We start from the raw sequence: 13,670 nt of genomic DNA, 5'->3' as shown, positions 1-13,670 counted from the left end.
TAGTGTACACTGACTGAAGTTTGCAAAAATCCAGAAACTTTTGTTCCTGAGTAATAAATTGTACTGTCATATGAGAATCATGGCAAAGTTGCCACTTTCTTTGAGTTTATCCTACTTAGACTTTATTGAGCTTGTTGGCTAATGCATATTACTATTTTTCATGGTATCTGGGAAAATTGGGATATTATTTCCACAAATATTCTTTCTGTTCCCTTTTTTCTTTCCTGGGACTACTACTGTGCATACGTTAGTACTCTCATGATATTCCTCAGATCTCTTTTCATTTTTCTTCAGGTTTTTTTTTTCTTTCAGTTTTTCAGACTAGAAAATTTCATTTGACCCATTTTCAAGGTCACTGGTTCTTTCATCTGGCTTACCATGCTATTTAGCCCCTCTACTGAATTTTTCATTTGGGTTCAGTTCAGTCAGGTCCAGTTGCTCAGTCATGTCTTATACTTTGCCACCACATGGACCACAGCACGTCAGGCCTCCCTGTCCATCACAAACTCCCGGAGTTTACAATAAACTCTGTCGTCCCATGTTCCTCCTGCCCTCAATCTTTCCCAGCATCAGGGTCTTTACAAATGAGTCATTTCTTCACATCAGGTGACGAAAGTATTGGAGTTTCAGTTTTAACATCAGTCCTTTCAATGAATACTCAGGACTCTCACCCTAAAAATCTCTTTTAGGATGAACTGGGTGGATCTCCTTGCAATCCAAGGAACTCTCAAGTGTCTTCTCCAACCTCACAGTTCAAAAGCATCCATTCTTAAGCGTTCAGCTTTCTTTATAGTCCAACTCTCACATCCATACATGACTACTGCAAAAACCATAGCCTTGACTAGATGGACCTTTGATGGCAAAGTAATGTCTCTGCTTTTTAATATGCTATCTAGATTGGTCATAACTTTCCTTCCAAGGAATAAGCATCTTTGAATTTCATGGTTGTATTCACCATCTGCAGTGATTTGGAGCCCCCCAAAATAAAGTTAGCCACTGTTTCCCCATCTGTTTCCCATGAAGTGATGGGACCAGATGCCATGATCTTCATTTTCTGAATGTTGAGCTTTAAGCCAGGTTTTTCACTCTCCTCTTTCACGTTCATCAACAGGCTCTTTAGTTCTTCTTTGCTTTCTGCCATAAGGGTGGTGTCATCTGCATATGTAAGGTTATTGATATTTCTCCCAGCAATCTTGATTCCAGCTTGTGCTTTGTCCAGCCCGTTTCCCATGATATACTCTGCATAGAAGTTAAATAAGCAGCATGACAATATACAGCCCTGATGTACTCCTTTCCCAATTTGGAACCAGTCTATTGTTCCACATCCAGCTCTAACTGTTGCTTCCTGACAGATTTCTCAAGAAACAGGTCAGGTGATCTGGTATTCCCAGCTCCTTCAGAATTTTCCGCTGTTTGTTGTGATCCACACAGTCAAAGGCTTTGACATATTCAATACAGCAGAAGTAGATGTTTTTTCTGGAACTCTCTTGCTTTTTCAATGATCCAATGGATGTTGGCAATTTGGTCTCTGGTTTCTCTGCCTTTTTAAAAACCAGCTTGAACATCTGGAATTTCATGGTTCATGTACTGTTGAAGCCTGGCTTGGAGAATTTTGAGCATTACTTTGCTAGCGTGTGAGATGAGTGCCATTTTGCGATAGTTTGAGCATTCCTTGACATTGCTTTTCTTTGGGGTTGGAATGAAAACTGACCTTTTCCAGTCCTGTGGCTACTGCTGAGTTTTCTAAATTTGCTGGCATATTGAGTGCAGCACTTTCACAGCATCATCTTTCAGGATTTGAAATAGTTCAACTGGAATTCCATCACCCCACTAGCTTTGTTCATAGTGATGCTTTCTAAGGCCCACTTGACTTCACATTCCAGGACGTCTGGCTCTAGGTGAGTGATCACACCATCGTGATTATCTTGGTCATGAAAATCTTTTTTGTACAGTTCTTCTGTGTATTCTAGCCACCTCTTCTTAATATCTTCTGCTTCTGCATTTTTGTCCTTTAATGAGCCCATCTTTGCATGAAATGTTCCCTTGGTATCTCTAATATCTATAGTCTTTTCCATTCTATTGTTATCCTCTATTTCTTTGCACTGATAACTGAGGATCGCTTTCTAATCTCTATGTGCTATTCTTTGGAACTCTGCATTCCAATAGGTATATCTTTCCTTTTCTCCTTTGCCTTTCACTTCTTTTCTTTTCAGAGCTATATGTAAGGACTCCTCAGAAAGCCATTTTGTTTTTTGGCATTTCTTTTTCTTGAGGATAGTCTTGATCCCTGTGTCCTGTACAATGTCACAACCCCCCATCTATAATTCATCAGGCACTCTGTCTATCAGATCTAGGCCCTTAAATCTATTTGTCACTTCCACTGTATAATCATAAGGGATTTGATTTAGGTCATACCTGAATGGTCTAGTGGTTTTCCCCACTTTCTTCAATTTAAGATGCCTTTTCAACTTCAGAACTTCTATTTTATCCTTTATTATAATTTCTACCTCTTTATTGATACTTTATATTTGGTGAGACTTTATTCTCATACTTTAACTCTTTAGATATGGTATATTTTAGTGTTTGTACATAAAGTCTTTGTCTAGTAATTCCAATCTGAGCTTCCTCAGGGACAATTTCTATTCTATATTCTCACATATAAGCCAGGACTTTTTTTTCTTTTCATGTATCCTTATTATTTGTTGAGGACTGGGCACTTTAAATAATACAGTTGGGCAATAGTGGAAGTCAATTCTTCCTGCTCCTGGGATTTGTTTTCAATGCTGTTACTCTTGTTGATATTTATTTGTTGGATGACATTCTTATAGTAGTTCTTCACAATTTGTATTCTTTGTCATGTGCAGCTCCTGAAGTTTCTGTTTGAAAGCTTAGTGGTCAGGTGATAATTGAACAGACACTTCCTTAAATACCTAGAGCGAATAAATCTCACACTCTTTGCATGGGGTCTCAGTGTGTATTCAGACATGATTTCCATGCTCTGGCAGTTTACAGCTCTGCCTCAGCCTTCACTTCTAGCATGTGTATAGCATCAGAGTCAGAGAAAAATAAATTTTCCTGGACATGCACATATCCCTACACAAGCACATGGCCTTTTAGGTCCTCCCAAAATGTTAGAAATTTTCATAGCCTGCTATGGACATGTTACGCTCCAGATTATTATTTTTGTCTCTTCCTCCATCACTTTATTTATCTGATGTTTTTATTTCAGCTGCTATCACTTCTTCAAGGAGCAACAATATTACCTAATTGATATTTCATTTTGTTTATTGGTTTGCTTGCTTTTGACATACATTTGAGGATGGGACTTTATTCGCTGAATGAGTTAAATCAGGTTAAATGATGACAGGCTCTGTGAATAAGACTTTTAGAGGCTGTGAAGTCAAATAGTGATAATCCTCTGGAGTTTTTTTTTTTTTTTAACAGCAAAAGAGTCAATTTATTCAGTGCTTAGTATGTTGTAGCCACTGGATTAATCATCTCAAGTTATTTCCCTTATACATTTTTAAAATTAATTTATTTTTTATTGAAGGATAATTCTTCTACAAAATTTTGCTGTTTTCTGTCAAACCTCAACTTGAATGGGAGGGCATATTTGTATATGTATGCCTCTAGGGTTTTTTTCTGTGTTGGGTGTCGGGGGTTGGGAGGGGAGCTCCAGTCTATTCTATCTCCAGTGGCTACAAGACTCCTGTTTTTCATAGCTACTGTTTTTCTAAGACTGCTGGTTTTCAAGGCTACCACAGAGGTGGGGAGAGGAAAAGGTGAATGGGAAGTTTGAAAATGTGGCAACTCCAGCTGTTCTTACTGACAGGCAACAGTTTTTCTTGAATAAACACTTAGCAATTTGTTTCAAGCCTTAGGTTAATTCCCAGAGTTTTGAAGAAGCTGATTTTGACAGGTTTTTTTTTTTTTTTTTTCATAATTTTATGGAGGAGTGGATATTTGAAGGTCCTTACTCTGCCATTTAGAAATGCTTCTCTCTTTCTGGTAGCACTCTTTATAAACTCTGGAGAAAGATGATATGGGGAGGGTGGTGGGAGAGGGGTTCAGGATTGGGAACTCATGTACACCCATGGTGGATTCATGTCAATGTTTAGCAAAACCAATACAGTATTGTAAAGTAAAAAAAAATAAAATTAGATATATGATTTGCAAATGATTTTTCCTTGTCTGTGATTTGATTTGATTATGATCTCTTAACAGAACAGTGTATTTCAAAAATAGAGACTATTAATTTTGATGAATTTCAGTAAATCAATTAATTTATTTATTAAATTGTGCTTTTGTTTTCCTATATAAGAATGATGTGCCTAAACAAGGTGACCAAATTTTCTTCTATTTACTTTAGGATATTTATAGTTTCAACTTTTATATTTGGAACTATATTTCATTATGGATTAATATTTGCATAGATGTAACACACAGTTGCACTCATCTCACATGCTAGTAATGTTCAAAATTCTCCAAGCCAGGCTTCAGCAATACATGAACCATGAACTTCCAGATGTTCAAGCTGGATTTAGAAAAGGCAGAGGAACCAGAGATCAAATTGCCAACATTCTCTGGAAAATCAAAAAAGCAAGAGAATTCCAGAAAAACATCTATTTCTGCTTTATTGACTATGCCAAAGCCTTTGACTGTGTGGATCACAATAAACTGGAAAATACTGAAAGAGGTGGGAATACCTGACCACCTGACATGCCTCTTGAGAAACCTGTATGCAGGTCAGGAAGCAACAGTTAGAACTGGATATGGAACAACAGATTGGTTCCAAATTGGAAAAGGAGTACGTCAAGGCTGTATATTGTTACTGTGCTTATTTAACTTATATGCAGAGTACATCATGAGAAATGCTGGGCTGGATGAAGTACAAGCTGGAATCAAGATTGGCAGGAGAAATATCAATAACCTTAGATATGCAGATGACACCACCCCTATGGCAGAAAGTGACGAACTAAAGAGCCTCTTGATGAAAGTGAAAGAGGAGAGTGAAAAAGTTGGCTTAAAGCTCAACATTCAGAAAACGAAGATCATGGCATCTGGTCCCATCAGTTCATGGCAAATAGATGGAGAAACAGTGGAAACAGTGTCAGACTTTATATTTAGGGGCTCCAAAATCACTGCAGATGGTGACTGCAGCCATGAAATTAAAAGACTCTTACTCCTTGGAAGGAAAGTTATGACAAACCTAGACAGCCTATTAAAAAGCAGAGACATTACTTTGTCACAAAGGTCCATCTAGTCAAGGCTATGGTTTTCCAGTAGTCATGTATGCATGTGAGAGTTGGACTATAAAGAAAGCTGAGCACCGAAGAATGGATATTTTTGAACATCCAGAAGACTCCAGAATCCCTTGGACTGCAAGGAGATCCAACCAGTCCATCCTCAAGGAGATCAGTCCTGGGTGTTCATTGGAAGGACTGATGTTGAAGCTGAAACTCCAATACTTTGGCAACCTGGTGCGAAGAGCGGACTCATTTGAAAGATCCTGGCACTGGGAAAGATTGAAGGCAGCAGGAGAAGGGGATGACAGAGAATGAGATGATTATATGGCATCACTGACTCAATGGACATGAGTTTGGGTAAACTCCAGATATTGGTGATGGACAAGAAGGCCTGGCATGCTGCTGTTCTTTGGGTAGCAAAGAGTTGGACATGACAGAGCAACTGAACTGAGCTGAATGTATGAATCAAATTTTTCTAGCATCAGTTTTTATAAGACTAAATGTTCTTATTGTTATGTATTTGTATCTTGATCAGAAATAGTTGTTCATACATATGTGTGCTGATTTCTAACATTTTAATCATATGAAATCTTTGGTTCATGATTATAGTATATTTCTTTTCTATATTATTTATTTATTTATTTCCCCTTTATGGATCACAGCCTTGTAATGGCTTTTGTAACTCAAAGAAGCTATGAGCCAAGCCATGCAGGGCCACTCAAGATGTATGAGTCATAGTGGAGAGTTTTGAGAAAACATGGCCACTGGAGGAAGGAATGGCAAACCACTCTAGTATTCTTGCCTCAAGAACCCCATGAACAGTATGCTGCTAAGTCATTTCAGTCGTGTCCGACTCTGTGTGACCTCATAGACGGCAGCCCACCAGGCTCCCCCATCCCTGGGATTCTCCAGGCAAGAATACTGGAGTGGGTTACCACTTCCTTCTCCAATGCATGAATGTGAAAAGTGAAAATGAAGTCACTCAGTCGTGTCCGGCCCTCAGCAACCCCATGGACTGTAGCCTTCCAGGCTCCTCTGTCCATTGGATTTTCCAGGCAAGAGTACTAGAGTGGGGTGCCATTGCTTTCTCCGATGAACAGTATGGAAAGGTAAAAAAGATAAGGCACCAGAAGATGAGGCCCCCAGGTCAGGAAGTATCCAATATGTTACTGGGGAAGAATGGAGAAATAGCTCTAGAGAGAATGAAGAATTAGGGCCACAGGATTGGAAAAGGTCAGTTTTCATTCCAGTCTCAAAGAATGACAATACCAAAGAATGTTCAAACTACCATATAATTGTGCTCATATCACATCCTAGCAAGGTAATGCCAAAGTCTTTCAAGCTAGGCTTCAGCATTACTTGAATCAAGAACTTCCAGATATACAAGCTGGGTTTAGAAAAAGCTGTGCTGTGCTTAGTCTCTCAGTCATGTTTGACTTTGCAACCCCATGGTCTGTAGCCCATCAGGCTATTCTGTCCATGGGGATTCTCCAGGCAAGAATACTAGACTGGGTTGCTATGTCCTTCTTCAGGGGATCGTCCCAACCCAGGGATCCCACCTAGGTCTCCCTCATTGCAGGTGTTGTCTTTACTGTCTGAGCCAACAGGGAAACCCAGGAATGCTGGAGTGGGCAGCCTATCCCTTCCTTCTCTAGGGGATTCCTGAGCCAAGAATCAAACTTTGGTCTCCTGAATTGCAGGCTGATTCTTACCAGCTGAGCTACCAGGGAAGCCTAGAAAACCAGATATTAAATTACCAACATTCCTTGGATTGTAGAGAAAGGAAAGCAATCCCAGAGAAAAACACCTTAATAGATTACTCTAAAGCTTTTGACTATGTGGATCACAACAAACTGGAAAGTCCTTAAAGAGATAAAAATACCTGACCACCTTACTTATATGCAGGTCAAGAAGCAACAATTAGAACAGGACGTGGAACAATGGGCTGGTTCAAAATTGGGAAAGGAATATTTCAAGGCTGTATATTGTCACCCTACTCATTTAACTTATATGCAGTGTATATCATGTGAAATGCCAAGCTGCTTGTATTATAAGCTTTAATCAAGATTGTCAAGAGAAATGTCAACAACTTCAGATATGAAAATGATACCACTCTAATTGCAAAAAGCAAAGAGGAACTAAAGAAACTCTTGATGATGGTGAAAGAGGAGAGTGAAAAGTCTGGCTTAAAACTCAACGTTCAAAAAACTAAGATCATGATATCTGATCCCATCACTTCATGGCAAATAGAAGGGGAAAAATGTGGAAGAAGTGACAGATTTTATTTTATTGGGCTTCAAAATCACTGTAGATGGTGACTGTAGCCATGAAATGAAAAGTCACTTGCTTTTTAGAAGGAAAGCTGTGACAAACCTGAATATCCTAGACAGCATATTCAAAAGCAGAGACATCACTTTGCCAACAAAGATTTGTATATTCAAAGCTATGGTTTTTCCAGTAGTCATGTATGGATGTGACAGTTGGACCAAAATGAAGGGGATCACTGAAGAATTGATGCTTTCAAATTATAGTGCTGGAGAAGATTCTTGAGAGTCCCTTGGACAGCAAGATCAAATCAGTCAATCCTAAAGAGATCAATCCTGAATATTCATTGGAAGGACTGATGCTGAAGCTGAAGCTCCAATATTTTGACCACTTGATGTGAACATGTGACCCACTGGAAAAATCTGTGATCCTGGGAAAGGTTGAGAGTAGGAGGAGAAGGAGCAAGAGAAGATGAAATGGTTGGATAGCATCACTGACTCATTGATCATGAATGTGCGAAAACTCCAGCAGATAGTGAAAGACAGAGAAGCCTGGAACACTGTTGTTCATGGACTTGCAAAGAGTTGGGCATAACTTGGTGGTGACTAAGGAATAGCAACAACACTATTTATTTAATTTTTAGTTGTGCTGGGTCTTCATTGCTGTACATGGGCTTTCTCTTTTTTGGAAAGTGGAAGCTACTCTAGTTACAATGGATGGGCTTCACATTGCCATGTTGCAGAGCACAGGCTCCAGGCACAAGAACTTCAGTCACTGCAGCATGCAGGCTCAGTAATTGTAGCATGCAGGGCTTGGTTGCTCCTCAGCATGTGAGATATTCCTGGATTAGTGCTTGAACCCATGTTCCCTGCATTGGCAGGCAGATTCCCATCCACTGTACGATCAGGAAAGTCCTAGAGTATATTTCTTTATTTTGGACTTTAATTTTTCTCAGCAATGCTTTTTAGCTTCCAATGTTCTTTTCTAACACATTTCTAATCATTCCATGCTAGTGTATAAATATGCAGTCTTTTTTTTTATAATGATATTATACCCTTCAACTTTTCTGAATTCACTTAGTTCAATAAGTTTTTCTTATAGATGTTTTGGAATTTTCTATATAGACCATGATTTTGCCTATGAACAAAGATGGTTTTATATCTTTTTAAAATAACATATTTTAATTTTAATTTTAATATTTTATGGCACCATCTGTAATCCATAGTGCAACATTGATCATCCTTGTGAGAGTGAACATCTTTGTCTTATTCAGGATCTTAAAGAGAGAACAGTTAGCTTTCCACCATTGAATATGATGCTGGCTATCATGTTTTCATGTGTGTTCCTCATGAATTTGCATAATTTTCCTTCTATTTCTAGAGTCAAGAGAGATTTATCTTCAGGATCACAGTTGGAGTTTGTAAAATTCTCTTTTCTACATTTATTGAGATGATCATATGGCTTTTTAAAATAAATGTTAATATCATAAATTATATTGATTGACTATATAATAAGGTATTTATTTCTTTTTATACATGTGTGTGCTAAGTCACTTCAGTTGTGTCTGACTCTTTGAGTCCCTTTAGACTATAGCCCGTCAGGCTCCTCTGTCCATGGGATTATCTAGGAGGAATACTGGAGTGGGTTACCATATCCTCCTCCAGGGGATCTTTCTGACCCAGGGATCAAACCTGCATCTCCTGCGGCTCCTGTGCTGCTGGCAGATTCTTTACCACTGAGCCATCCAGGAAGCCCATTTCCTTTTATCTCTTTGGCTGATATTGTTTGTAATATTTGTTTACAATGTATAGCCAGGCACATTTTAAAAGTAAATAACTGAAAAATATTCAGGATATCATAATCACAATCAACAGAACTATACTCACCCTCTTCTAAGTAGTATACACAATTATGAGTTAGATAGAAATTCATAATTTTCCTATTGTGTATGTTTGTTTAAATGCAATAGTATAGTCACTAATGGAAACATTAAAATCTTGTTAAAGTAATAAAGAAAATAATATTTATAATCTCTCTTTTTAAGTAAAATGCACTAGAGTTGATAAAATTTTCAAGTAGTGATATTTGAAAATTTTTAAGTTTCTGAAATTTGCACCATGTCCTTTTCCATTACCTATTCTGAAATACATAAGTAGAAATGTTTCTTTTGATGTCATTGACTGACCTAGTTCACAAAAGAAGCATAAGAAATGGCAGCAAAATAACCCCTTTGTTAATAACCTAAGTTCATTCCAAACAAAGGCAAAAAAAAAAAAAAAAAAAAAAAATCCAGGAAATAAACCCTTGGATTTCTTAGGCACAGTTTTTCCTCCTAGGCATCAGTCATTACCAGATAAAATAGATAAGACCATGCAAATTTACAAATGCTATTTCACCTACAGGGAAAGTAGTTAAATAATTTATAACTTTGATCTTCATTATTATGGCTTAGTTGAGCTTTCCTGGTGGCTCAGCATTAAAGAATTGCCTGCCAAAGCAGGAGATGTGGGTTTGATCCCTATGTTGGGAAGATCCCCTGGAGAAGGAAATGGCAACCTATTCCAGTATCAGTTTAGTCGTTCAGTCATGTCCAACTCTTTGTGACCCAATGGACTCCAGCATGCCAGGCTTCCCTGTCCATCATCAACTTGTGGAGCTTACTCAAACTCATGTCCATTGAGTCAGTGATGCCTTCCAACCATCTCATCCTCTGTCATCCCCGTCTCCTCTGCCTCCAATTTTTCCCAGAGTCAGGGTCTTTTCCAAGGAGTCAGTTTTTCACATCAGGTGGCCAAATTATTGGAGTTTCAGCTTAAGCATCAGTCCTTCCAATGAATATTCAGGACTGATTACCTTTAGGATTGACTGGTTTGATATCCTTGCAGTCTAAGGGACTCTCAAGAGTCTTCTCCAACATCACAATTCAAAAGAAATCTTCTCCTCTCAGCTTTCTTTATAGTCCAAATCTCACATCCATACGTGACCACTGGAAAAACCATAGCTTTGACTAGATGGACCTTTGTTGGTAAAGTAATGTCTCTGCTTTTTAGTATGCTGTCTAGGTTGGTCATAGCTTTTCTTCCAAGGAGTAAGTGTCTTTAATTTCATGGCTGCAGTCACCATCTGCAGTGATGGTGCAGTGATTTAGGAGCCCAAAAAAATAAAGTCTGTGGCTGTTTCCATTGTTTCTCCATCTGTTTGCCATGAAGTGATGGGACCAGATGCCATGATCTTAGTTTTCTGAATGTTGAGTTTAAGCCAACTTTTTCACTCTCCTCTTTCACTTTCAGCAAGAGGCTTTTTAGTTCCCCTTCACTTTCTGCCATAAGGGTGGTGTCATCTGCATATATGAGGTTCTTGATATTTCTCCTGGCAATCTTGATTCCAGCTTGTGCTTCATCCAGCCAGGCATTTCACATGATGTACTCTGTATATAAGCTAAATAAGCAGGGTGACAATATACAGCCTTGATGTACTCCTTTCCCTATTTGGAACTAGTCTGTTCCATTTTTAACTGTTGTTTCTTGACCTGCACATGGATTTCTCAGGAGGCAGGTAAAGTGGTCTGGTATTCCCATCTCTTTAAGAATTTTCTATAGTTTGTTGTGATCCACACAGTATAGTTGCCTGAAAAATCTCATGGACAGAGATGCCCACAGAGGGCTATAGTTTATCAGGTTGCAAATGAGTCAGACACAACTTAGCAATTAAACAGCAAACAACAAAACAACAATTACTGCTTACTTAGTGTGTAAGATTTTCATTACATATTTATTATAATGAAACCCCAATACCTGGATTTACTCTGTCTAGTCTCAATAAAGTTCCTGAATATACATGTTTGATTTCCAACTGTGTCCTTAACCTAGATCACTTTTTTGATTGCAGGAAAATGAACATTATCTTCCTCTTTCATAGCTAGTCCTTTCTCATGATATTTCTTTTAAATTGTCTGACTGTAAATATCCTATTTCTGTTAATTGCATGAATTCTTGATCCAATATAGTAGTATTTGTTTATGATAACCTTAAACAACAATCTCCCTTATACATATATTTATGAATTTCTTTTCTCTTTACAGAAAGAACTCCAGCTTTTTATTTTTGCAAATCCTTACAGCTGTTCATAAGTTTTATAAAATGCATTGCCATGTCACTATGTTTAGTTTCATCCATGTAAACCAGTTTTGAACCCCAGTTAACTTTTGTAGTAACAGCTGCACATTTTCTTTTATCTGGCAAAAATAGCAAGATAATTGATTTTATATAAATGTTGATCAGAAAAGACTATTTATAAAAGGCTATACCAAAACAGAGTCTCATTTCCCAACTTAACAAATTCCAATGTACATTTTTATATTTCAAGAAATAAAATTTCAATTGTCTTTTTACATTGATTTATCATAATCTTTCCCAAATATTATTAATTTGATCATCTCATTTAAAACATATTTGTAAATGAAAAGAAAAACAAAATATTTAAAGCTGGTTTATTTTGGCCTGATGCTTCTAATTAAATAAGAGATCTTAGGATCAGTATTGTGCAGAAAGCTGGAATACTCTTCTGTCATTGTGAAAGCATACATATAAATTTCCATGTGAGTAATCAGGCAGAAAATATCTTTTAAAATATCTTTTCATTGGGCATTAGAAATAATAGAAGGACAGTGGGAAAAAAATTATCTCTGATCTTCACCGGACTGTTCAGCATCACCTTGTTTCACCAGCTGTTACTTACACGTGGTCCAAACTGCCTGAAGGAGCCGATGCAAGATGTTCATGTTTTGAGCATGTAGTCCTGTTGGTATCAAAGCAGCTCACTGGAGGGTCCTTCAACCCCCAAAGACTATTTGACCACATTTCCAGAGCTTTCTGATATAAAAAACTTAAAGAAATAAAAGATAATATACTAAAGCTTTCATCTGCATCCCCTTGGACTCCATTATAATCACCTTCTGAGAAAGAACACCTCATTACAAAACCAAATTGCTTGCCTCCCAAGAGCTACTTTTAAGTCTGGGTGGATTTTCCTTATCCTCCAAACAACCAAAAATAATCAAGATGATTGTCTCAGTCTGACAATGTCTGATGGCTTTTGCATAATAAAGTCAGAAAGGCTTTCTTTTCTCTGTTTATTTTTAAAGAAAATTCCTTCTGATAAATGATGACTGTGTATAATTGATGCATATCAAAAATAACACTATTAATTCATGTCATATGAACACTTATAAACAGTTATACTAAAAATGCAGTTTCAGTTTATCTGAATTTAGAGATCTCAATCACATCACTTAGAAGTTATCCAGAATATTATCTATTCTTATATTATTTTTATATTATTTAATTTACCTTCTGTCCTTGAAATATTTTCCTTTGGTATATGTTTATCTAAAATGTTCTAAAAACTGAACAGCATAGTCACTAATACAGCTTTATATAAAAGCCTTATTTTAAGGCTATGAATCAAATAGTATTCAAAATGTTTGCTTCTAAATAAAAGGAATCATCAGGTACCAGGGAGAGTCTCCAACAAACTTTTGGCAGAGAGCAAGCATAATGTGTGAACATAAATTTAATGTACCCTTTAGTTCACAATTACATGACCAAATGAGTCACTCCTTTTCTATATTCTTGTGTGGCATTGCTTTTGTGAGTCTTAAATGTTTCCCACACTGTCTTTGAACCATAGATAACTATTAAGATCTACATCATCAAGAATCTTAAAGAGCTGTTGCTATAGTTCTCAACTCAGACATGCTGGAGATATTTGGAAGAGCTAGGTATTAAGTATGTATTTGCACGATGACATGAAGAGTCTCCTAAGAAGACATTTATGATAAGAGTGGGTAGGGGTGGGGGATGGAGAGGGAGGGAGTGAGACAGAGAAAGAGAAGCAGGGGGATCAATCAGTCGATTGTTTGCAGGAACTATCCCATGCATTGTAGGATGTTTAACAGTAGGATATTTATGGATAAATATCAATACCACTCCCTGTGTTCCCTCCTACCCCTAGTTATGACAACCAAAGATGTCTCTATACATTGCTAGGTGTACTCTGGGGAAATTCATCCCTGGTTAAGAACCACTGATACAGTGAAAGAGGGTTTTGAGCATAATCTCGCATTGTGTTAGGCATTTGGATTGGCCTTCTCTGAATCCC

Source organism: Budorcas taxicolor, chromosome 12, assembly GCF_023091745.1.
Source record: "Budorcas taxicolor isolate Tak-1 chromosome 12, Takin1.1, whole genome shotgun sequence".
NCBI lineage: Eukaryota > Metazoa > Chordata > Mammalia > Artiodactyla > Bovidae > Budorcas > Budorcas taxicolor.
Note: the sequence above shows the minus strand (reverse complement) of the source record.